General features: G+C 44.1%; 1 long non-coding RNA gene across 1 annotated transcript; it reads right to left on the bottom strand.

The window, feature by feature from the left end:
- Positions 1-2,689: 2,689 nt before the first annotated feature.
- Positions 2,690-4,128, bottom strand: LOC115193426 (uncharacterized). The gene is made up of 2 exons (XR_003878176.1): positions 3,873-4,128; positions 2,690-2,870 (listed from the first exon to the last, which is right to left on the bottom strand). It is a non-coding gene; the product is annotated as an uncharacterized LOC115193426 (long non-coding RNA).
- Between the last annotated feature and the right edge of the window lie 18,146 nt (positions 4,129-22,274).

The raw sequence follows: 22,274 nt of genomic DNA on the forward strand, positions 1-22,274 counted from the left end.
AAAGATAACACTGAAGGAGCTGCAAAGCTCGACAGCGGAGATTGGAGTATCTGTCCATAGGACCACTTTAAGCCATACACTCCACAGAGCTAGGCTTTACAGAAGAGTAGCTAGAAAAAAGCCATTGTTTGAAGAAAAAAATAAGCAAACATGTTTGGTGTTTGCCGAAAGGCATGTGGGAGTCACCCCAAACATATGGAAGAAGGTACTCTGGTCAGATGAGACAAATTTAGCTTTTTGGCCATCAAGAAAAATGCTATTTCTGGCACACACCCAACACCTCCCCGAGACACCATCCCCACAGTGAAGCACGGTGGTGGCAGCATCATGCTGTGGTGATGTTTTTCATCGGCAGGGACTGGGAAACTGGTCAGAATTGAAGGAATGATGGATGGTGCTAAATACAGAGAAATTCTTGAGGGGAAACTTTTTTCAGTCTTTGAGACTGGGTTGGAGGTACACCTTCCAGCAGGACAATGACCCTAAGCATACTGCTAAAGCAACATTCGAATGGTTTAAGGGGAAACATTTAAATGTCTTGCAATGGCCTAGTCAAAGCCCAGACCTCAATCCAATTAAGACTCTGGTATGACTTAAAGACTGCTGTACACCAGGGGAACCCATCCAACTTGACAGAGCTGAAGCAGTTTTGCCTTGAAGAATGGGCAAAAATTCCAGTGGCTAGATGTGTCAAGCTTATTGAGAAATACCCCAAGAGACTTGCAGCTGTAATTGCTGCAAAAGGTGGCTCTACAAAGTATTGACTTTGAGGGGGGTGAATAGTTATGCACGCTCAAGTTCTGTTTTTTTAATCTTATTTCTTGTTTGTTTCACAAGAAAAAATATTTAGAATCTTCAAAGTGGTAGGTATGTTGTGTAAATCAAATGATACAAACCCCCAAAAAATCAATTTTAATTCCAGGTTGTAAGGAAACAAAACAGGAAAAATGCCAAGGGGGTGAATACTTTTGCAAACCACTGTAAATATGCCAAATACAGGTGGAATCTTTTCCTCTCTAACCATTACATTTTTGTTGCTAGGCAGGAAATGAAGTAACGTGGGCAATAAACTGTTCCTTCCCTCTTAACGTGACCTCGACCCCCTTCCTCACTAATCCACAGCTCTCCACCCTTATCAGCTCCTGCCACATGTGGAAGTCTTCCCTGCCCTCAGTACATTCCAAGCTTAACCTCTCTTGGGTAGGGAGCATTTTGTGGTAGGTAGGAAACATTTTGTGGGAAACATTCCCCCAGATGAATCCAAATGTAGAGGCCTTTAAGACAGACAGGAGGCTCGTTCCCCTACAAAACAATGATTGTTGTCAAGACAATGGAGGATAGAGATGGTGTGGTTGAATTGGTGGCTCAACAATTTGTTCAAGGGAGCATGCAGGTGGCCTTGGAGCAGTAAGTCAACTCTGTCATAAATCTGTGAAGTACTTGTCATTACCTCCTCTAACATAAGTATTTTTAATCAATCCACATCACTGTATTGTCCTTAAGACTTATTTTAAATATACATACTGTCTCTAAACCATAACAGGTTCAAATATCATCTCAACTCTCTTGGGCTGCTCAAAGCATTGGGGAACCAGCCGGACAGCTTCCGAGCACTTTTTGTGGACTCCATAAAGCCTCCCACTGCCAGGGACCTGCGGGACCGGTTTAAAGTAACCTATTCCATACCTGGCGGCAACCGGCGGTGTTTGGAGAACGACACCATCTGCCACTGGTTCAACTGGCTGGCTGAGGTGCAAGGTAAAATAGTAAATTGTTCAAGTTTATCGGTAACTGCATATTATTCCATTTTGTGATTTAAATGTATATTTTAAATGTTTTACTGTGTACTCCTCAGATGGAGAATGTCCTCCTAACAGTGGCGATGGTGTTGGAGTTTGCTACTGGGGCAACGGTGGTGCCACCCCTTGGGTTTGAGGACACCCAGACCATCGAATTCCTCCACATAGCGCGAGGGTGTCTCGCTGAGCAGCAGAAGAAATAGTACCCAGAGGCAAAGACGTGTGCTGTGACACTAAGGCTCTCTCTTCATAGCACCTACAATGCCTTTAGGGAATTCATGACCTCCGGTATTGTGAATTCCCCACGTTTCGGTGTTGCACAAAAACATTTTTACGATACATAATTGTATTTAGTAGCACTAAATTACAGTAGCAATTGAGTGTTTGAAAATGTAACTACACATTAACATTTACGCATTTATCTACTTACATCTATTGTTTATACAGTGCATTTGGAATGTATTCAGACCCCTTGACCACATTTCATTAGCCTTTTTTTTTTTGCCCCTTTTTTCTCCCCAATTTCGTGGTATCCAACTGTGCGTCGCCCCATGGACCTCCCCGTCGCGGCCGGCTGCGACAGAGCCTGGGCTCGAACCCAGAATCTCTGGTGGCACAGCTAGCATTGCGATGCAGTACCTTAGACCACTGCACCACCCAGGAGGCCCTTATGTTACAGCCTTATTCCAAAAAGGATACAATAATTTTTTCCCCTCATCAATCTACAATACCCCATAATGACAAAGCAAAAACAGGTTGACATTTTTGCAAATGTATAAAAAAGAGGAAATATTACTTCAACCACATAATTTGAGCTGTCACAATGTGTCAACGTTGTTATGTTACTAACTGTAATAGGTTGCTGTTAATCACATCTTCATAGTTTTTTGTTTTTTTCTCCACACAATTATTTATTTTAACAATTTATAAAAGTCCCGATTGGGCATTACAAAAATGTAAGTTCTGTTTTAATAATGTCCATTCAGAATGTTCTGTTGTCCTCCCACAGCAGGCACGCTCTGAAGGCTCCAATCCAGTGCTTGCAGTAGGCCTCTCCTGGGTCGTGTTGTACTGAGAGGAAGACAAATATTGTGTCAGCAGATGGAATGCTGTGCTAAAGCGCCATAGAGCAAAATACAATAACTACAGGCCGTATATCTTAACAGTACCTGACTCTCTCCAAATATGACCAAACAGAATCATACTGGAATGGGGAAGTACTTAACTTTTGTTCAGGCCACCTGTGTCTAAACTCTGGTCCCTATCTATTTAGAGTTGAAGATGTCTATCGTACCTTTCTAGAGACCAAATCATACAGTGTGTGAAAGAGGGGGAATGTTAGTATTATAAAATGTATAATAGTATTATAAAAATGAACTGATTCAAAGGAACGAGTGGCGCTGAAGATATAGCGTCCAATCCCTCATCCCAGTAGGGGAGTATCAGGGGTGTATGTAGTAAGTCAGGTTGGAGTAGGAACGAGTGGCACTGAAGATATAACTGCCATAACCCTCTGTAGATTGTCAACTCCCAGGCAGCCTCTGGGGCCTTCAATGGAATTATTGTCCGCAACAGTTCCATCTGTGTGTTGCTGATGGTGAACTGGATTTGTGGCACAATCACCCATTCCGACCAATAAAGAGCTGCGGTGCCAGTTGTTGGGGGAGCTGAGCTGGTGGTTGGAGGAGCTGAGGTGGTGGCTTGAGAGCTGATGGTGGTTGAATTTGGGGCGAACAAATCCCTTACTGCTGTCAGATTGGTCCTCTGCATTGCCAGGGAACCCGAGATGAACAACTGCAGAGGTGACTGCCGTTGTTCAGTCCTCAGCCCATGGTGGTTCCACTGACTGGCAAACACAGCAAGATCTCTGTTCACCCGTGGCAGGAACACAAAGTGCAGTCCCCACAGGTGCACCTCATTGTTGATGTCGATGATCTGCTCCGTCTCCAAGAAGGTGAACAGGTCATGGTAAACGAGTGCTCGTTCCTCTGAGGGCACTTCCCCTCTCACCACCCCTGAACTGCTCCATGAAGGCACAGATAAGGTTGTTTTCACCACCCGGACACATCTCACCCGGGATGGTACTCCGTAGCTGGTGATGGCTGCTTCCAATGACTCCATGACTGTGGCACTCCTGTTGTTGTCAGAGGCCTTCAGAAACACAAGTCTGCTGTAACCATCCACAGCACCATGGATAACAATCCTCCACATAAAAAACAAGAAATATTTGTTTTACAAAACCATTTTTTTCTCTTATAGTGACGCCATTCTGTTTTTATTGATATCAGCTCTTTGATCCTCTCATCCAGCTGAGCCTCTCATCCAGCTGAGCGTCTCAACAGTGAGTAGGACCTGAAAAGCTGAAAATGACTAAATACAAAAATAACACAAAAAGATACATCAATCAGGAATGTGATCAAATCTAGAGAGGATGTAGAGATTTCCCTCGTGTTACGATTGCTTTATTCAATTACGATAACTTACCTCATGCGCCACTTGACCACAGAGTGCGACACATTGAGAACATCTGCCATTTGTCTGATGGTCATCTGACAATCTATGAGGAACTAAAACTGCTCCTTGGTGATGTGATACCGCCTTCCCTCCAAAGGCGCTTGATAGGCTACTGAAATAAAAAATACAATTGATAATTAATTACAAAATACATTCCTAAAAACTTTAGGTTAAAAGACTATAAGATCACCATATAGAATATAGGAACAGCATTATAGGCCAACCAACAGTTTTTTTCATTGATTGATTTGACACAGGACATTTACAGGACAAGTAAAATGATACAATCTCAGCCTTTGCCACTCATGCCTTACAAAAAAATCCCCCAAAAAATCATACAAATGTAACAACTTGCCATCTTCTTAAGGTTCCCGTCGTTGGATGTCATTTGCCTCTTGTAGGAACTCCTCTGCAACAGCAATTAGATTGCTGGCCATCTCTTCATCAATCAAATGACCGCTTGCCCACCGAAAGCTCCGCAACATGGTCTCTAGCCTGAAAAATAGACCGCAGAACTGATGGGTCCAGTGACATTTTATCTGTATGTAGTTAACAACCCCTAATGTGTTCTCTTGTCTAAACTGTGCCAACTCTGAGCCTCCGACCTATGAAGACAACCGTGCATTGACAGGCGATGCAGTTTTAACTAACGTACTTTAGCTACAAACTAGCTAAAAAAAAAAATGTATCTTCATTCAACATCGCTAGCTAGCTAACGTTACTGTACAGCAGTAACTAGTTAACATTTTATAGATTCCATAATTAATGTTACATTGTGAACAATTAACGTTAGCTAGCTATCTTGAGTTCAGTTAAATATCAATGGCAGTCAGATCTAACGTTAGCTAGCTAACGCCGTTAGTTACTTTTTTTGCAGCTGTTACACCACTAACTCTCAACACCTACATTAGATAACTTAATGTTAGCTAGCTAACGTTACCTGGCAATTGATGGTTGAAGTCCATCTCTTCTGTCCGTGAGCAGCAGTCTGGTGCAATCAGAGATGGTAGATTTACAATTTTCAAGAAATTGGGCAGCCATTGTTAACTAGCTAGCTAATTTTACCTCGGAAGAACAGAAGTTGAGTGAACGTCTTTCATCAGTACCTGAGACTTGGGCGGAGTCCAAACAACCTTTATGAAAAAGTGATCATCAGTGACAAAATCTATGACTCATAGCATACGTATCGGTGAATCGTTGTGACATATGAAATACGAGTGAGAGTGTAATCAATGTGTAGTAACTACTTCAAAATTGATGAACGTGTTAAATTATTATGTGACGTGGAGTCACATTCAGGTCCTGATTGGTAAAGAAGCTTATTTGACGCGTCAAATAGTGTTATTTGACACGTCAAATAACACCATTTGATGTGTATCTTTTTGACAAGAAAAGACCCAAACGGCGTTCCATAGGCAGACATCAAAGCACACCTCCGGTGCCCAGAGAGCATGCTTCAGAACTGAGAGAGACAGAACTACAAAACAGAGCGACACAGACTCAAAACACCCCAAAACATGTGGATATTGTGGATACAAAGTGCATGGCGAACAGGGAAATTGCCCAGCTAAAGGTAAACGGTGTACTAAATGTGGAAAATGGAATCACATTGCAAAAGTGTGCCGAGCTTACCGAGGAAAAACAGTACATGCAGTGACTGAAGATGAAATGTCAATCAGAAAAATGCTGATGAACTGTTTATTGATTCAGTGATACAGAAACATCTAATATCAGAGACAGAGCAAGGTCTTAAAGCATGTTTAGACATGGACCTCATCAATCTAGTTTAATTAGTAACAGCACCAGTAGACAGAAAATGTAATGGAAGAGTTTGCTGATGTTTTTACAGGAATAGGACTATTCCCAGGAGAATGTTCCATTCATCTTGACCCAGACGCAAACCCGTGGTCTACCCACCGAGAAAGTTTCCCCTTACTTTCCGCGAAAAGAAGGAAGAGTTGGATAGCATGGAGCAATCTGACAGTCACCAACCGACAGATTTGGTAAACGCGTTAGTGGTGGTGGAGAAACCACACACAGGCAAACAGAGTATGTCTCGATCCAAGAGACTTGAACAAGGCTATTACACGCCCCCAGTACCCTTTCCCGACGCTAGATGGCAACACACACAAGCTAGCGGGAGCACACTACTTCAGTGTCATATACGCCAGATCAGGCTACTGGGCTATCAAGCTCACAGAAGAGACATCTAAACTCACAACGTTCAACACACCGTTTGGATGCTACAGGTTTCGTCGCCTGCCTTTTGGGATTATCTCAGCCCAAGACGAGTTTCAGCGAAAGATCAACTAAGTGTACGAAGGCCTCAACGGAGTGGTGTCAATTGTGGACGACATCCTTGTCTATGGTCGAATCAAAGAGGAACACGACAAAAACCTCAGCGCGATGCTGCAAAGGTCCCGCGAGAGAGGAGTCCTGCTCAACCCCGAGAAGAGCAGTTGGCGCTACAGAGGTCAGCTACTTCGGACATCTTTTCACAGCGAATGGAATCAAGCCAGATCCACAGAAGATCTCAGCCATAAAATAAATGGAGCAACCAAAGAACAGTGCAGAGCTGGAAACAATGCTTGGCATAGTCACCTACTTAGTCAAGTTTGCACCCAGCCTCTCCAATGCTAATGCACCCCTGCGTCAGCTGGTAAAGCAGTCCAGTGAGTTCCTCTGGGACAAGCAACATGACACTGCTTTCCAGAGAGTAAAAGACTTGATCACGAGAGAACCAGGAACAATCCTTGCCTACTACGACCCCAACAAAGAGCTTAGACTCCAAATGGACGCGTTGAAGTATAGACTAGGTGCAAGAAGGAAAGCCCATCGGCTACGCTTCCAAATCTCACAGACTGAAATCAACTATACTAAAATCGAAAAGGAACTGTATGCCATTATGTTCGGATGCAAGCGTTTCCATCAGTACGTATATGGATGACAAGTCATTGTGGAATCCGACTACAAGCCCCTTGAGTCAATCATGAGGAAACCGCTAGCCGCAGCCCTGCCAAGGCTACTGAGAATTATCCTGCAACTACAAAAATATGACTTCACAATCACTCACTGTCCAGGCAAAGACATCCCTGTCGCAGACACTCTCCAGGAAGTGTCTTACTTACAAGGACAGCAGCAGCAGTGAAGGTATGGACATGCAAGTGCACACTATGTACAGCAACTTACCAGTTAGTGACCAAAAACTGAAGGAGATCAGAGCAGAAACAGAAAAGGACTCACAACTCACACAGGATGGATGGCCTGAGGAGAGGGGAAAATGCCCTCAGAGCGTCTCCGGAGTTCTGGAACCATCGTGATGAACTATCACAGATCAACTGAATTATTTTCAAAGTAGAGAAAATCATCATTCCTGCCAGTCTCAGAGAAGAGATTTTGATAAAGATCCATACTGGACACATGGGCATGGAAAGGTGCAAATAAGAGAGCACGGAACATTTTTTGGGGGCCTGGAATGTGCAAGCAAATAGAGGACATTGTTTGTAAATGTGCCACCTGTCTCGAACGACACCCCTCAAACACCAAAGAGCCAATGTTTTCACTTTACCCCAGACTGACCCTGGCAGGTCGTGGAAACCGATTTGTTCACCTGGAACAATGAGGACTACATCATAACAGTGGACTACTACAGCAGATACTTTGAACTCGACAAGCTTCACAGCACCACATCTACAGCTGTGATACACAAGCTGAAAGCAATATTTGCCAGGCATGGCATTGAGGAGACTTTAATATCTGACAATGGCCCATTAGAAATCAAATGAGTTTGAATCCTTCACAAAAGCATGGGAGTTCACATGTCACCACAAGCCCACATTACACTCAAAGTAATGGCCTTGCTGAAAAATCTGTGCAGATTGCTAAATCACTCATGGACAAAGCAAAAGCAGACAAGAGAGACCCCACCTCAGTCTCCTTGAATACAGCAACACTCCAGTTGACAACTTCAAATCACCAGCCCAGCTGTTGATGAGCCACAGACTTCGCTCAATTATTCCCAGCACCAACCAGCAGCTGCAACCTGAGGTCGTCAGCTACAAGGAAATACATGAAAACGTGCACGGAGACAACAACAACAAAAGCGATACTATGACAGGTCAGCGAGACCACTGCCATCACTGAACGACGGAGAGCCCATTAGAATCCAGGAGCATGGCCTCTGGAAGCCAGCAGTCGTCATCCAGCCAGCTGACACTGAACGTTCATATCACGTCCGCACTGCAGAAGGAAGCAGTGTAGCGCCGCAATCGTCGTCACCTAAGTAACACAAAATAACAATACACTGACAAGATGAACTGTCCCCTGAAAGAAAACATGATGGACTAAACAAACACACAGCACAACATACTTACCTGCAACACAAGAACTGTTGACTGACACAGAAGCATGCTCAGCATCATATCACAAAAGGTCAGGAAGAGAGGTCAAGCCCAGAGCTGTCTTAGACCTGTGAAATGTCAAAGGGTGCAGGTGGATTGCTGCCCTAAAAGAGTTCCAGACTGTACATTTGTTATTGAAAAGTTGACTTGAAATGCTTTGGTATTGTATTTGTTTGAAATGTTAAGACGTCATTGCTACAGTGAAAGCTGAGTTTCTGAGAATCCTTCATTCTAAAAGTAACAGTATGCTGAATCACTGTTACAGTCTGTTATGCTGATTCAGTTGGTGCAGTATAAATGGTTACTTACCTTGAGTTCAAACTACAGAGCATGTATTCAAAAGAAACGCTTAGAATATGCTGAACATGTTTCTTTTTGTTTTAAAAGAAGGGGATGTAATATTCATGTGTAAACATATTGAATTGTAATTGGATCCATTTTACCGGCGTATCATACTGCGCTATGATTGGTTAAGACCACCCAGGTGGTGAGGTCAAGGTATGTGAACATGCTAGTTATAGCTAGCTAATAAAGAGCTACGTTTAGAAATATCCTGTCGTACTGCATTTTATTGTTTTGTACAAAAGCGTGCAAAACAAGACAGAAACCATTTAAAAGACATTTCATACATTTCCATCCTGTATACCCAATTTAAAACCAAATTGAAAAGACTCCACACAAAATAAATCTCTCAGTATCAACACAACTAATGCATATTCATAACTGCTAAGTTGTGTGTGCATGCTGGTGTGTGTGTGTGGTAAACCTTAGGTCAAAAACACACATGAACAGGCCTTACTTATCTGGGAACTCCGTTTATGGCCTAATTCAGATACTTAAAACTGCCAAATATCACTAACTGCTTTCCCCAAGACCATAATCTCAGGGAACATTCCAACGAGAGATAATGAACCACCTCCTCTTGTGGAAAAGTGTACATTTCGTTAGCATTCACTATGCTACATTTTAAATCAGCAACTCAAAAGTATTAATTATAAACCAAACATGATAATGGTAAATCCACTATCCTTAATCCAATCATTAAACATTTGTTGTAATCCTTTATTTAGAGTGGGGGGGGGGAAGTATTTGATCCCCTGCTGATTTTGTACGTTTGCCCACTTACAAAGAAATGATCAGTCTATAATTTTAATGGTAGGTTTATATGAACAGTGAGAGACAGAATAACAACAAAAAAATTCAGAAAAACACATGTCAAAAATGTTATAAATTGATTTACATTTTATTGAAGGAAATAAGTATTTGACCCCTCTGCAAAACATGACTTAGTACTTGGTGGCAAAACCCTTGTTGGCAATCACAGAGGTCAGACATTTCTTGTAGTTGGCCACCAGGTTTGCACACATCTCAGGAGGGATTTTGTCCCACTCCTCTTTCCAGATCTTCTCCAAGTCATTAAGGTTTCGAGGCTGACGTTTGGCAACTCGAACCTTCAGCTCCCTCCACAGATTTTCTATGGGATTAAGGTCTGGAGACTGGCTAGGCCACTCCAGGACCTTAATGTGCTTCTTCTTGAGCTGCTCCTTTGTTGCCTTGGCCGTGTGTTTTGGGTCATTGTCATGCTGGAATACCCATCCACGACCCATTTTCAATGCCCTGGCTGAGGGAAGGAGGTTCTCACCCAAGATTTGACAGTACATGGCCCCGTCAAATGATGCGGTGAAGTTGTCCTGTCCCCTTAGCAGAAAAACACCCCCAAAGCATAATGTTTCCACCTCCATGTTTGACGGTGGAGATAGTGTTCTTGGGGTCATAGGCAGCATTCCTCCTCCTCCAAACACGGCGAGTTGAGTTGATGCCAAAGAGCTCCATTTTGGTCTCATCTGACCACAACACTTTCACCCAGTTGTCCTCTGAATCATTCAGATGTTCATTGGAAAACTTCAGACGGGCATGTATATGTGCTTTCTTGAGCAGGGGGACCTTGCGGGCGCTGCAGGATTTCAGTCCTTCACGGCATAGTATGTTACCAATTGTTTTCTTGGTGACTATGGTCCCAGCTGCCTTGAGATCACTGACAAGATCCTCCCGTGTAGTTCTGGGCTGATTCCTCACCGTTCTCATGATCATTGCAACCCCACGAGGTGAGTTCTTGCATGGAGCCCCAGGCCGAGGGATATTGACAGTTCTTTTGTGTTTCTTTTATTTGCGAATAATCGCACCAAATGTTGTCACCTTCTCACCAAGCTGCTTGGCGAGGGTCTTGTAGCCCATTCCAGCCTTGTGTAGGTTTACAATCTTGTCCCTGACATCCTTGGAGAGCTCTTTGGTCTTGGCCATGGTGGAGAGTTTGGAATCTGATTGATTGATTGCTTCTGTGGACATGTGTCTTTTTTACAGGTAACAAGCTGTGGTTAGGAGCACTCCCTTTAAGAGTGTGCTCCTAATCTCAGCTCGTTACCTGTATAAAAGACATTTACATTTACATTTAAGTCATTTAGCAGACGCTCTTATCCAGAGCGACTTACAAATTGGTGCATTCACCTATAATATCCAGTAGAACAACCACTTTACAATAGTGCATCTAAATCATTTTAAAGGGGGGGGGTTAGAAGGATTACTTTATCCTATCCCAGGTATTCCTTAAAGAGGTGGGGTTTCAGGTGTCTCCGGAAGGTGGTGATTGACTCCGCTGTCCTGGCATCGTGAGGGAGATTGTTCCACCATTGGGGTGCCAGAGCGGCGAACAGTTTTGACTGGGCTGAGCGGGAATTGTGCTTCCTCAGAGGTAGGGAGGCGAGCAGGCCAGAGGTGGATGAACGCAGTGCCCTTGTTTGGGTGTAGGGCCTGATCAGAGCCTGAAGGTACGGAGGTGCCGTTCCCCTCACAGCTCCGTAGGCAAGCACCATGGTCTTGTAGCGGATGCGAGCTTCAACTGGAACACAGTGGAGAGAGCGGAGGAGCGGGGTGACGTGAGAGAACTTGGGAAGGTTGAACACCAGACGGGCTGCGGCGTTCTGGATGAGTTGTAGGGGTTTGATGGCACATGCAGGGAGCCCAGCCAACAGCGAGTTGCAGTAATCCAGACGGGACATGACAAGTGCCTGGATTAGGACCTGCGCCGCTTCCTGTGTGAGGCAGGGTCGTACTCTGCGAATGTTGTAGAGCATGAACCTACAGGATCGGGTCACCGCCTTGATGTTAGTGGAGAACGACAGGGTGTTGTCCAGGATCACGCCAAGGTTCTTAGCACTCTGGGAGGAGGACACAAGGGAGTTGTCAACCGTGATGGCGAGATCATGGAACGGGCAGTCCTTCCCCGGGAGGAAGAGCAGCTCCGTCTTGCCGAGGTTCAGCTTGAGGTGGTGATCCGTCATCCACACTGATATGTCTGCCAGACATGCAGAGATGCGATTCGCCACCTGGTTGTCAGAAGGGGGAAAGGAGAAGATTAATTGTGTGTCGTCTGCATAGCAATGATAGGAGAGACCGTGTGAGGATATGACAGAGCCAAGTGACTTGGTGTATAGCGAGAATAGGAGAGGGCCTAGAACAGAGCCCTGGGGGACACCAGTGGTGAGAGCACGTGGTGCGGAGACAGATTCTCGCCACGCCACCTGGTAGGAGCGACCTGTCAGGTAGGACGCAATCCAAGCGTGGGCCGCGCCGGAGATGCCCAGCTCGGAGAGGGTGGAGAGGAGGATCTGATGGTTCACAGTATCAAAGGCAGCAGATAGGTCTAGAAGGATGAGAGCAGAGGAGAGAGAGTTAGCTTTAGCAGTGCGGAGAGCCTCCGTGACACAGAGAAGAGCAGTCTCAGTTGAATGCCCAGTCTTGAAACCTGACTGATTAGGATCAAGAAGGTCGTTCTGAGAGAGATAGCAGGAGAGCTGGCCAAGGACGGCACGTTCAAGAGTTTTGGAGAGAAAAGAAAGAAGGGATACTGGTCTGTAGTTGTTGACATCGGAGGGATCGAGTGTAGGTTTTTTCAGAAGGGGTGCAACTCTCGCTCTCTTGAAGACGGAAGGGACGTAGCCAGCGGTCAAGGATGAGTTGATGAGCGAGGTGAGGTAGGGGAGAAGGTCTCCGGAAATGGTCTGGAGAAGAGAGGAGGGGATAGGGTCAAGTGGGCAGGTTGTTGGGCGGCCGGCCGTCACAAGACGCGAGATTTCATCTGGAGAGAGAGGGGAGAAAGAGGTCAAAGCACAGGGTAGGGCAGTGTGAGGAGGACCGGCGGTGTCGCTTGACTTAGCAAACGAGGATCGGATGTCGTCAACCTTCTTTTCAAAATGGTTGACGAAGTCATCCGCAGTGAGGGAGGAGGGGGGGGGGGGGGGGGGGGGGGGGGGGGGGGGGGGGGGGGGGGGAGGGGAGGATTCAGGAGGGAGGAGAAGGTAGCAAAAAGCTTCCTAGGGTTAGAGGCAGATGCTTGGAATTTAGAGTGGTAGAAAGTGGCTTTAGCAGCAGAGACAGAAGAGGAAAATGTAGAGAGGAGGGAGTGAAAGGATGCGAGGTCCGCAGGGAGGCGAGTTTTCCTCCATTTCCGCTCGGCTGCCCGGAGCCCTGTTCTGTGAGCTCGCAGTGAGTCGTCGAGCCACGGAGCAGGAGGGGAGGACCGAGCCGGCCTGGAGGATAGGGGACAGAGAAAATCAAAGGATGCAGAGAGGGAGGAGAGGAGGGTTGAGGAGGCAAAATCAGGAGATAGGTTGGAGAAGGTTTGAGCAGAGGGAAGAGATGATAGGATGGAAGAGGAGAGAGTAGCAGGAGAGAGAGAGCGAAGGTTGGGACGGCGCAATACCATCCGAGTAGGGGCAGAGTGAGAAGTTTTTAATGAGAGCGAGAGGGAAAAGGATACAAGGTAGTGGTTGGAGACTTGGAGAGGAGTTGCAATGAGATTAGTGGAAGAACAGCATCTAGTAAAGATGAGGTCAAGCGTATTGCCTGCCTTGTGAGTAGGGGGGGAAGGTTAGAGGGTGAGGTCAAAAGAGGAGAGGCGTGGAAAGAAGGAGGCAGAGAGGAATGAGTCGAAGGTAGATGTGGGGAGGTTAAAGTCACCCAGAACTGTGAGAGGTGAGCCATCCTCAGGGAAGGAACTTATCAAGGCGTCAAGCTCATTGATGAACTCTCCAAGGGAACCTGGAGGGCGATAAATGATGAGGATGTTAAGCTTGAAAGGGCTGGTAACTGTGACAGCATGGAATTCAAATGAGGAGATAGACAGATGGGTCAGGGGAGAAAGAGAGAATGTCCACTTGGGAGAGATGAGGATTCCAGTGCCACCACCCCGCTGGCTCGATGCTCTAGGGGTATGCGAGAACACGTGGGCAGACGAGGAGAGAGCAGTAGGAGTAGCAGTGTTATCTGTGGTGATCCATGTTTCCGTCAGCGCCAGGAAGTCTAGGGACTGGAGGGTAGCATAGGCTGAGATGAACTCAGCCTTGTTGGCCGCAGACCGGCAGTTCCAGAGGCTGCCGGAGACCTGGAACTCCACGTGGGTCGTGCGCGCTGGGACCACCAGGTTAGAGTGGCAGCGGCCACGCGGTGTGAAGCGTTTGTAAGGCCTGTGCAGAGGGGAGAGAACAGGGATAGACAGACACATAGTTGACAAGCTACAGAAGAGGCTACGCTAATGCAAAGGAGATTGGAATGACAAGTGGACTACACGTCTCGAATGTTCAGAAAGTTAAGCTTACGTTGCAAAAAATCTTATTGACTAAAATGACGAAAATGATACAGTACTGCTGGCTGGTGGAGTAGGCTAGCTAGCAGTGGCTGCGTTGTTGACTTTGTTTGACCGTGTAGCTGGCTAGGTGTAGCTGGCTAGGTGACCTCGATAGTTTCAGTACTACACCTTGTCATGATACAAAAGCAACTTTGTAGCTAGCTAACATAACACTAATCAAGACGTTCCTTTGTAATGTATTTAGTTTCTACAGTGTTACTAGTTGGCTGGGTTTGGAAAAATGGCGTCGCGGGGGACGGCAATAGCTGGCTAGCTAACCTCGGTAATTACTAAACTACACAATTATCAAGCTATGACAAAGACAACTATGTAGCTAGCTAGCCAACACTGCACTAGTCAAATCGTTCCGTTGTAAAGTATTGGTATCTACAGCGCTGCTAGTCGGTAACGATTGGCTAGCTGTTGGCTAGCTAGCTAGCAGTGGGTTAATGATGACTAGGTGTGTTGACTACGTCTGGCGTCGCGGCTGGCTAGTTACTAATAATTACTCTAAACTACACAATTATCTTAGATGCAAAGACAGCAAAGACAACTATGTAGCTGGCTCACTAACACTACACTAATCAAGTCGTTCCGTTGTAAAGTATTAGTGTCTAGAGCGCTGCTAGTCGGTAACGGTTGGCTAGCTAGCTAGCAGTGGGTTAATGAAGACTAGGTGTGTTGACTAAGTCTGGCGTCGCGGCTGGCTAGTTACTAATAATTACTCTAAACTACACAATTATCTTAGATGCAAAGACAACTATGTAGCTGGCTCACTAACACTACACTAGTCAAGTCGTTCTGTTGTAATGTAATAGATTCTACAGTGCTGCTAGTCGGTGGAAGTTGGCTGGTTGGCTAGCTAGCAGTGTTGACTAGCTAGCTAGCAGTGATGACTACGTTAGGAGGACGAAGATAGCTAACTTCGATAATTACTCTAAGCTACACGATTATCTTTGATACAAAGACGGCTATGTAGCTAGCTAAGAAAAGAATTGCTCGGATCAAACAAATCAAACCGTTGTAATGTAGTGAAGTGTAATATTACCTGTGGAGTGAAGCGTAGTGTGACTGCTCGCTCCAAACCGGAAGTTACTTAAAGACACCTGGGAGCCAGAAATCTTTCTGATTGAGAGGGGGTCAAATACTTATTTCCCTCATTAAAATGCAAATCAATTTATAACATTTTTGACATGCGTTTTTCTGGATATTTTTGTTGTTATTCTGTCTCTCACTGTTCAAATGAACCTACCATTAAAATTATAGACTGATCCTTTCTTTATCAGTGGGCAAACATACAAAATCAGCAGGGGATCAAATATTTTTTTCCCCGACTGTAGCATGTACTACCCTTAGACACGGCGACTTTATCTCGCCACCGAGTCTAACGTTTTACTGGTTTCTTTCCCCCATAACCACTGCACCGTCATGTTCATGAACTAAAAAAAATGAAGTTCATTTTAGGTTTGGTAACCCCTATGCTAATTCCTCGTGACCCCTCCACCCTTTCGTTCATTCTAGAAATCTATTTCAGAATAAGACATAACATGTAAATCTATTTCATAATAAAATGACAAAATGTCTCATGAGATTAAAACCCCCAAGGTTTTCTGAGTTGCCAGGAGTTGTCACAATGGGTGGCTTGAGGAATCAGGAGAGGTGGAGTCAGGCGCAGGAGACAGATAATTCCGGGAATAAACTTTAATAAATATTTGCAAGGGAAAAAAATCACAAGAACGGAGTGCAGGGTGTGCAAAATAAAAGGCACCACCCTCAACGAAAGAAACCCAGGGACGCAGCCCAAATATAATTCCTCGTAACCCCAAGAAGAAAAAAAACAAACCCTCACCAGCAACATGAACCCTGACAACAAACAATCCCGCACAACCCACAAACCTAACTAGCTAGCCTAAATACCCCTCCCAACTAACAACTAATACAAAACAGGTGCGTAACTAACCTAGACCAAACTAACAGAACGTGAAACAGATCAGTGGCAGCTAGTAGGCCGGCGACGACGACCGCCGCCCGGGCGAGGAGGGGCGCCACCTTCCGTAGGTGTCGTGACAGGAGTGTTTGGCCAGAATTTTAAGTTGTTAAAATACTTTTTCCTGTGGCAAATTTTGCCAATTTCTCATCATAAGGAATTTGCGATATTTGATCCCTGGCATCTATTAAAAAGTTATGTAAAACGTGGTTTCATACGTCTTCCTTCACATAGAAACTGTAATCTCTATGAACCATTATCGATCGAACCAAGGCCATACACCGGTTCAAACCTGCCATCAAAACCGAACTACAAATTCTATCAATGTACTCATGCAGCTGAGTACATCTACTAATTTCGTTTTTATCGGTTATACTCTTCTGTTGATAAAACGCCGACATCGAAACACTTGTATATTGAGCTTGTGATCTCATTGATGTCATTGTGCCATACCACAACAGCATCTGTTATTTTAGCAAGATTTTTCCCATATTTGAGCCGAATTGGTAGAATGCTTGTGCGCTTCTTTCAGCCTCCATGTCTTTATTAAAGTCCTCTAGCTCTGCTTTACAGGGAGAATCGGGGCCGTCTGTCACCATATCAATAGTTATTATTCCCGAACCTCTCCCATCGGTGTCCAGAGTGTTTAGATTTCTTCACTCCCGTCTCTAATACACACCTTCTATTAACTATTGTCCAAGGTAGCGCCACCCACTTCCCTGGAGAATAGTTATGGTATTTTTGCCTATTAATTGCTCACAGTACTTAATACATTGTATTAAAACCAATACTATAACGTCTGCAAATGTATTACTGGACAATACGGATGACCTAATGTCTTATCCCAGTGTTGCGCCTCAAATATCACTGTTGTTGATTACACACATTCCCAAAATGATTCACACTTGTCTTCCCATTTCCACATAATCTGTCATGGTTCCCCACCCCAATAGGGCATAAACCAACCTCTCTCCTTATTGCTATTGCTCATACACGTAACTCAAAGTGTTTGAATATCTTATTGCTTTTCTTTTAACCATGCATGTGGCATTCCTTCAGAATGTATAATTAACCTTATCATTATCCACATACACTCTACTGCCTCACTGTAGCTGGGACTTTCGTCCCTCTTACAGATCTCGCAGGGGAATAGCCCCACTAGGGATCTATCCTACACGGAACCTACCCTACACAGTCATGACACCCATGGATCTCGCAGAGAATCACCCCTACTCGGGACCTATCCTTATGGAACCCTCCCTGCACCATATATTTACAACCGGTCGTTACACAATGGGCCTACTTCAGCCTGCGATTCTCATCTCACCAAGATGTCAAAATGAGTGTAAACAGGTGTAGGAACTATGTTTACCTTGTTGCCAGCTCCTGCTCCACTGATCTGGACTCTCTGGTTTGACTATAAATCGTGGTGAACCCTGCTCACAGCGCCAACTGTTAAGTTCTAAATTAACCTAGAAACTCACAAACGATTAGTAAAGCTTAAACCAGGTTGATTCACCCATTGGGTCAATTAAGCTGCATCAGACAAAGACAAGGTTCCACCACTGGTGAGATAGACATACATACATACATACATACATACATACATACATACATACATACATACATACATACATACATACATACATACATACATACATACATACATACATACATACATACACACTCCAATTACAGGTGGAATCTCTTCCTTCTCTCTAACCATTACATCTCTGTTGCTATGCAGGAAATTAAGTGACGCGGGCAATAAACTGTTCCTTCTCCCTTAACGTGACCTGACCTCGACCCTCTTCCTCACTAATCCACAGCTCTCCACCCTTATCAGCGCCTGCCACATGTGATAGTCTTCACCTGCCCTCAGTACATTCCAAGCTTAATTGCATCCACCATATACATTCCCCTCTTTCCCTCTGAGACAGTAGTAGATTTCATAAGTCAAGAAATCAGAACCCAACAGTACCATTGTCAAATACAATTTGAATCAGTAGAATGGACATCCACATCCAAAACAGTATTGGTTTGGGTGAACAGCAAGTAGCCTCTTTTCACAGGCGATGTATCTCTGTATACTTGTGTGCATTCTGAAACGGAGACCCTACTCCAAAAGTGAACCAATGTGATTGGATCTTCCTTTAACATTTAGACAAAAAGCTCCTCCCTCACCCCTAAGGCAGAGCCCGTCTTAGCCATGTTCTAAGGGCCTACGCCCCTTCTAGTAACTATAGTTATGTGGTCTATAAAATCTCTGTACGTACAGTGCATTCAGCAAATATTCAGACCCCTTGAGTTTTTCAAAAGTCCTCACATTAGTCTTATTCTAAAAAAAACGTATTCATTTTTTGCAAATGTATTAAAAATAAAAAACAGAAATACCTTATTTACATAACTATTCAGACCCTTTACTATTTGACTCGAAATTGAGCTCAGGTCCATCCTGTTTCCATTGATAATTCTTGAGATGTTTCTACAACTTGGAGTCCACCTGTGGTAAATTCAATTAATTGGACATGATTTGGAAAGTCACAAGCCTGTCTTTATAAAGGTTCCACAGTTGGCAGTGCATGTCAGAGCAAAAACCAAGCCATGAGGTCGAAAGAATTGTCCTTAGAGCTCATAGACAAGATTGTGTCGAGGCACAGATCTGGGGAAGGGTACAAAACAATTTCTGCAGCATTGAAGGTCCAAGTACAGTTGCTTCCATCATCCTTTAGTGGAAGAAGTTTGGAAACACAAATACTCTTCCAAGAGCTGGCCGCCCAGGACAAACTAAGCAATCGAAGGGCTTTGGTCAAGGAAGGTTACAAAGAACCGGACAGAGCTATAGAGTTCCTCTGTGGAGATGGGAGAACCTTCCAGAAGGACAACCATCTCTGCAGCACTCCACCAATCAGGCCTTTATGGTAGAGAAACCTGAAAATAGCCTGTTTTGCTTTGTTATTGTGTGTTGATTGATGAGGGGAAAAAACAAATGTAATTCATTTTAGAATAAGGCTGTAATGTAAGAAAATGTGGAAAAAGTCAAGGGGTCTGAATAGTTTCCGAATGCACTGTATACAAAAGTATGTGGACACCCCTTTAAATTAGTGGATTTGGCTATTTCAGCCACACCCGTTGCTGACAGGTGTATAAAATGGAGCACACAGCTATGCCCTCTCCATAGACAAACACCAGTAGAATGGACTTACTGTAGAACTCAGTGACTTTCAATGTGGCACGGTCAAAGGATGTTACCGTTCCAACAAGTCAGTTCGTCAAATGTCCGCTCTGGTAAACTGTAAGTGCTGTTTTTGTGAAGTGGAAATGTCTAGGAGCAACAACAGCTCAACCCTGAAGTGGTAGGCCACACGCGCTCACAGAACAGGACCGCCGAGTGCTGACGCACGTAAGAATCATCTGTCCTTGGTTGCAACACTCACTACCGAGTTTCAAATTGCTTCTGGAAGCAATGTCAGCACAATAACTGTTTGTCAGGAGCTTAATGAAATGGGTTTCCATGGCCAAAACAGCCGCACACAAGCCTAAGATCACCATGCGCAATGCCAAGCGTCGGCTGGAGTGGTGTAATGCTTGCCGCAATTGGACTCTGGAGCAGTGGAAACAGGTTCTCTGGAGTGATGAATCACGCTTCACCATCTGGCAGCCCAATGGACGAATCTGCCCGACCTCACTAATGCTCGTGGCTGAATGGAAGCAAGTACCCGCAGCAATCTTCCAACGTCTAGTGGAAAGTCTTCCCAGAAGAGTGGAGGCTGTTGGGGGACCAACTCCATAGTTATGCCCATGATTCTGAAAAGAAAATGTTCAACGAGCAGGTGTCCACATACACAACTTGGCAAAAGTGTATTGTTAAAGTTGCGTCCTGTTCGTTTCTGGTATCAGAACAAAATAGTCAGCACATAGTAACTTCTGATTTAGTTGTACTTTAATTAATGCAAACACGTGTATGGTAAATATGTCGTTCGTATACGGTCTCTCTGTAACACATCGCAGGGCAGACAGAAGAAGAGAGTGTCATATTCTATTGTTCTCTCTTTTATACTCTGACAGAGATAGTTCCTGCTCAATGCTGGCCTGTCCGAGGGAGGAGGAGCGTGGTTTAAACTTGCTCCTCCTATCGTCGGCGTGCAGGCAGGTACCAGCCTAGTGACGCACTTCCTGTCGCCGGGTGTCGTTCTTCCTGTTCTTCCCGGTATATTATAAAGGTTATGCATACAAATAGCCAGTTCAACCCTAACAGTATACACTGCAAAAATTGAAATCTTAGTAAGATTAAATATCTTAAACCAAGGCAATATATACTTGTTTTGTCTGACAAGATAGTTCTTCTTACCAGGCAGTTATGTAAGCGCATTTAACTTGTTTCAAGCTTTTTTGTCCATAATTATCCTAAGATAACTTGTTAGAGATTTTATTATTGGTTCTGAGTAACTTAATGCTTGGATCTAGAATTACAAAGCTGTTTGATCAACATTGACAAGTACAAAACTGCTTTGTCGAATTTCTTATTTAAAGATGGCGCTTGTTGATCTGTTATATAAAAGCAATCACACTCGAGACTGTGCTGTTATACTAAGTGGCCTCGGCCTCGTACCTACGACCGAATCACAGCCGTGATCATATTCAGCATCAGCACTCACTGTCGTGTGATATTTCTTAACTGACGCACGTTCATCACGTTCAGATACATTAGGGAGGCCTATGAATGAAAAAAAAGGCGTCAAAGACGGTCCAAATCTAACACAATGAATGAAGATGGAATGGATGACATATCTGGGCATGGATCGTATATCAACCGCAGTATTAAAAAGGTAATGTCAATACCCATCTACCTTTCTCCTTAGCAAGGTAACGTTAATTTGAAGTTGGCAAACCAGGTTAGCATGCTAATTTTAAACGAAGTAACGTTGACTGTTAGCAGTTAATAACTACACGATCGGTCATTCGTTTGAAAACACTTGAATTCTGGTGAAATTGATAGTGCTTTATTGCCAGAAAGTGTTAATAAGGTGCAAATGTGCCCTAATGACTGACACCTGACACAGCTAAGCTAAATAGTCGACGTGTCAGTCACTATGATACAGCTCACTTCACCACCAGAGATTACCTGTGACTAAGATTTACGTGACTAAGAATTTCAATACGGGCGACAATTTAGCGTTAACGTTAGTACAAGCTAATGAAACCATCTTTTGGTTTAAAGTAATTAACGTCAACATTGATGATATACTGGTAGTCTAATTTTGTTAGTTAAGGTTAGCTAGCTTGGTAAATCATTCCTGCATTAACTGAAAAGGGCAGACAGGTTGAGACATTGGCATACTATATCAACCTGACAATATATATAAACTATTAGTTGCCAATTACTTAACTAGTTACCATGTGGTTAAATGTGTTTTTCAGCAGCTAATATAAGCACAGACATGCTGCCCAGCCGCTTTAAGGAGGTCAAGAATCAGACCTGTGTAGACCAGACACCTCTGGGACCTGTGATTTCAGCCCCACTCTCCACAAAATGCTATTTTTTTCTGTATATTCCAGGATATATAGCCTTATTTTAAGACGATTGCAATAGCATTGGATGCTAAATTTAAGCACATTTTCCTACATAGAATACATTTTATATCCAGACAAATGTACTTATTTTAAGTCTGGTCGCACTAGTTAAGATGTCTGTGCGTTCTTTGAGACTAGATATTTGTACTTGTTTTTAAAAACCTTGGCAAGTAAATTCTGTTCTGTTGGCAGATTATTTTGCTTATTTTAAGTAATTTCACCCATTAACTTTTTTTTTGAGACCTGACTTTTATATATATATATATATATATATATTAGTTCTTATATCGCCTAGATATAGGACAGATTTCAAAACC

Source organism: Salmo trutta, chromosome 5, assembly GCF_901001165.1.
Source record: "Salmo trutta chromosome 5, fSalTru1.1, whole genome shotgun sequence".
Taxonomy (NCBI): Eukaryota; Metazoa; Chordata; class Actinopteri; order Salmoniformes; family Salmonidae; genus Salmo; species Salmo trutta.